This window comes from Nannospalax galili, unplaced genomic scaffold, assembly GCF_000622305.1.
Source record: "Nannospalax galili isolate Female #2095 unplaced genomic scaffold, S.galili_v1.0 scaffold298, whole genome shotgun sequence".
In the NCBI taxonomy this organism is placed as follows: domain Eukaryota; kingdom Metazoa; phylum Chordata; class Mammalia; order Rodentia; family Spalacidae; genus Nannospalax; species Nannospalax galili.
This window is the reverse complement of record NW_008344488.1, coordinates 6,739,818-6,744,579: the sequence shown is the minus strand read 5'-3', so window position 1 is coordinate 6,744,579 and position 4,762 is coordinate 6,739,818.

Genomic DNA, 4,762 nt, shown 5'->3' with positions numbered 1-4,762 from the left:
GATTAGCTATTCCTCCATCTATTCAACTATAGGAATAGCAGTATTAAACGTATCTTTCATAGGAACAATATTATTTAGATTACACTTAGAGGAAAACTCCTTATAAGCCTTGTATTCTTCTAACTAACTTCCTAAAGGACCCCAATCAATCCATCTACCTTCTGGAACAATCGAATTTTGCTGTCTTATAGGATAACAAGGAGGAGCTCCAAAGCACATAATATCAGAAGACACAAATTGAGTATTATTAAAAAGTTTTTTCTTCATAAGGAAAATTTGGCTGACTGATTTCATAAGAGGGTGACAATACATGCATAGGAAAACTAATAACCATAATAATAGGCTAAGTATAAGGAGGAAGGAGAGGGGGATAAGGTAGACGAGATTACCTCAGTTTCAGTATTAGAAGTGCAAGTAATCAGAACACACATGGCTAAGAACAGATTTTCCAGAGTAAGTCCTCATTGATTTGCCATAGATGGAGCCTTGAAAGGCAAAGCTTTAAACTGACTCAAGTAGAAGATGAGTAACGTTGATAATGCTGATGTTTACTGGTCAGTGATAATGCCACAAAACAGATCCATCAGCTGAGATGCCAGAAAGTGACTTCATTTCCTCTAGAAACAAAACCATATCTTTCGCCTGGTGTTAATAGCTTCCCTGGTACACAATCTTGGAATCCTTCTGGCTAAATCCAGACATTCACTGAGTCAGACAGGAGTGATGATTCCTGTAAAAAATGCTTATCTGCATGAAATAAAATATCACCTTGGGGCAAATTTAAAAATTAATAATAAACAAAATTTAAAAATTCTATAAAAACAAAATCTAATCAAGTTAACAATGAACAGAATTAAACTGAATCTCTGATCAATAATAATAAATGAAATCTCAAATCCAAAATCTCATAGAAGTCCTAAACAGAAGTTCTATATTAATAATCAACAAAATCTTCTATGTATGTGAATAACTGATTAATAAAATCTAATAGAATCTTAAAAACAAAATCTTATATAATAACTAATCTTATATTCTAAAGTTCTAAATTTCTATGATCTCATGTATAATTCCTTCTTTTTAATTTTTAATATGTATATACATAGTTATACAAGTACATTGTAATATAGCTTACCCCAGATGATTGTACTTTATCTTAGAAACTCTCTAAATAGTCTGCTAGTATAAGCAGGAGTGTTATCTGTTTTAATAGTAGTTAAAATTTCCATAACAACAAAACATGCTAACAAATGTTTAATACTATGACTAGTGGTTTCTCCAAATAAAGGAGTAGCCCTAACAAATACAGAACAAGTATCCAAAGTAACATAAACAAACTTAGACTAACAAACTTAGAACAAGTATCTATGGAAACCTGAACAAACTTGAAAGATAGAAATATGGAAACACTATAATTATCCAAAGTCAAAAGATTTAAAAATAATGAAAGTATAGCTGACATCATCTAAATCAATTGGTCAAAATGTCCAGTATTTATATTAGTCAGTATTTAAACTATTCAGTATTTAAACTATGGCAACTGTTGCCCGGTATTTAAACCAATGCCAGCCAGTATTAAAACTTTTCAGTATTTAAACTTAGCAGTATTTAGACTGCTGCATATATTTACATCATTTACAAAAATATTATAATGAAACTACCAAAATAACATTAATATCAACTATTATAATTGTACAGTGCCTCATACTTTTAGGCTGTTTTACTGTTTTCCTTTTCTTCTCACAGGGTCAGAGGGCCAGCCTGAACCTGGAAAAAATCTTGGAAAACATATTTTGAGATAAGAAGCTTGAGTCTGAAGTGAAAAGGCCAATTCCATCTCCAGAGTCAGCATCTCAGTGAGCTCAAACAGCATATGACAATTTAACTATTGAATTCTGAGGCCTCTGTAAACCAATCATAAAATAAAGAAAAAAACAAAAGAAAAAGCAAATCTTTGATAATCGTTTTTATGTAAAGACAGTAAAATTATGGAACTAATAAATAAGCTCCCCATTGTTCCAATACATCCCTACCTATAATATTTACTGGAAGTTCCAATACATAAGGCTTAACAACAGCCATTTGCCCATCAGTACTAGAAATTCTTTTATATTCTACACTAACATTAATTGTGGATAGTGGCAGAACTCCAACTCCTTTAATATCACATTTCATAATTTGAGTAGTCCAGTTAGATGGTCAGTCATCCTTTTTAGTAATAGTAATGTCTGATCCAGTATCTACCAGACCTTTAAAAGATCTCTCTTGAATTTTAAAATTAATACAAGGCTGTTGTGCTTGTAGCATCATAGCCCAATTAACAGAAATAGGATTAGTACTTCTTAATCCTCCAATTCTTTTTTGGGAAGATGATCCAATAGGTATAAAAGGAAGAATAATCAACTGAGCAATTTTATCACCTATAGTAATAGGATATGTACTATTAGTAGTAATTAAAATTTAAATTTCACCTTCAAATTCTGCACCAATTATTCCTGGATTCAAGCAGGTTTATTATAGTGCATTTGTCCTATAAATCCTGCCAAAGCTATATATAATGTATCAGTTTGTGTAAGCAAGAACTGAAAACGATCTTGGGGTAAAGAAATATAAATAATGTGGATAATTATTTGTACATAATTAAACTCTTGTTTTGCTAATTGTGTTAATACTCCAGGACTTAAAAGCAGAATCATCTTGAAGAATTTGAAATAAATTATGTATAAGTATGAATACCAAGCACAGGATGAAGCCAATTAATATCCCCTAAAAGCTTCTGAAAGTCATTTATCATTCTTTAAATTTTCTAATCAAATTTGTGCCAATTGTGGATATATACGCTGTTTCATTAGAGAAATAAGAAACACAGAAAACAATAGTACCTTAAGGAAAATGCAAAGAGACAACATCACAGTATTCTACTTTTAATCTGTCCATGACATTGTAGCATAGGCAATCTATAAGAAAACATTAAAGAGTGCTATGGTTACAGTTCTGAATGAGGAAAGATCCGTGGCTACACTACAAGGTTGAGGAAACAGGTGGTTAGTTGTCCCTGATCATTTATGTAGGGCCTTGAGGAAGGCTCCGACTCTCATCCTGAATATTGTGATTGAGATTTGGTATAAACTTAGTATTCCTAAAGAACTTTCCATCAATATCTCTTTTATACAATCTTGAGCCAAATGCATACCACGATGACAGCGGGGACATTTGCCTGGTGGTCTAGAAAATACCTTAGGACACTGCCTTTTAAAATGTCCTTTGTTATCACAACTGAAACATTTAGTTTCAGTTTCATTTTTCCCCTTTGAGGTCTTATAGAAGCCTCCAAAGTTTGAGCAAAAAGCTGCAACTTTCTGGTTTCAGATGAACATTACACAGGCTTGAGTGTAGTTCATTACACCACCTGTCTCTTTTATAGGTAAAATAGCGCTTTGAAAATCCTCATTTGCATTTTTAAGCCATAACCTTCACTATTGCTTCTTGACCAACAATTTCAGGCACAGAGCATTCCAAAGCCTTTTAAAGGTGAGCCAAGAATTCTACGGCTCTTGTTCCTTTTAGCATAAGATAAATAATAGCTTGAATATGTGCATCAGGAGAAGCAGCATTCTTTCTAGCTTTTGAAGAAGCAAATTTATAATACCACATAATTTATTGAATATATTTTGATGGTGTTATTAATAATCTACTTAGAATTTTCCAATCCTGTGGAGCAAGATTTTTATAATGATTAACCAAGCCTAAAAGAATTTCTTTCACATAAGGTGACTATGAACCATATAATGTTACTGTCTTTTGAATTTTAGTAATGTGATCTATATCTATACCTTTATAAGTAGGTGGTTACGCTGCAATTTGAATGTCCAATAACTGGAAATACAGCTTTAGGCATAATAATTTTCAGAGTCAGATTCAGATTAAGAAGTTTGTGCCAACAATTTCTACAAGAGCCATTGTTATTCTCGACCTTCATTTAGGTTTCATTTTTACTTTAGGCTTAGTCATAATCAGTCTCTGTAATTTCTTTCTAATGTATCGAGCCATAACTAAATCTTCATCAGAATCCTCTGTTTGGTTCAAACTCTGAGGACCTGGAGCCAGACAAGGAGGAAGTAAAGACTCCTTCCTTGTAGGAATATTTTAAAGAAGGCTCCAAAGAAGTGGTCTCTTGAATTTCCTTAGCAACTTTATTTTTTAACTCCTCAGGTAAATCATAAAGATTAACTGCTTCATTAGAAGTACAAAAAATCCGAGTTGGTGACAAGCTGTTTGGGCCTTGATTAATTAATATAATAGCTGTTCGGATGAGTGACCACACAGACAAAAAATCAAGTGGTAAATTTTCTCCAGTCTGAAATGCTTTCTCCACATTTGTTCTAACTTTGTCCCTGACTTCTAAATCTAAAGTTCCCATATCAGGAAACCACAAATTAAACTCTACAACTATTTGCACACAATTATCTATCTGCCTTCTAGAAACTTGTGCTCCATTACTACGAAGAATATGATGAATTAAAGAAACAAAAGGAGTAAACTTACCTGTCCAATACACTTACTTAAATTGCAAATCTGTCCTCAAAACATCCTCCAGGTGCAATGTCAGAGGTCCCTGTTCGGGTGCTAGCTGTCACGGGGCAGTGACCACAGTTCAAGCCTGAAGGGCTTGGGGACCCCAACGGATAGAAATCAGGACACAGGGGATGCAGAGATTTATGTGCCAGTGCATGTTTATTGTGACCAAAACCAAGCTTATATAGGA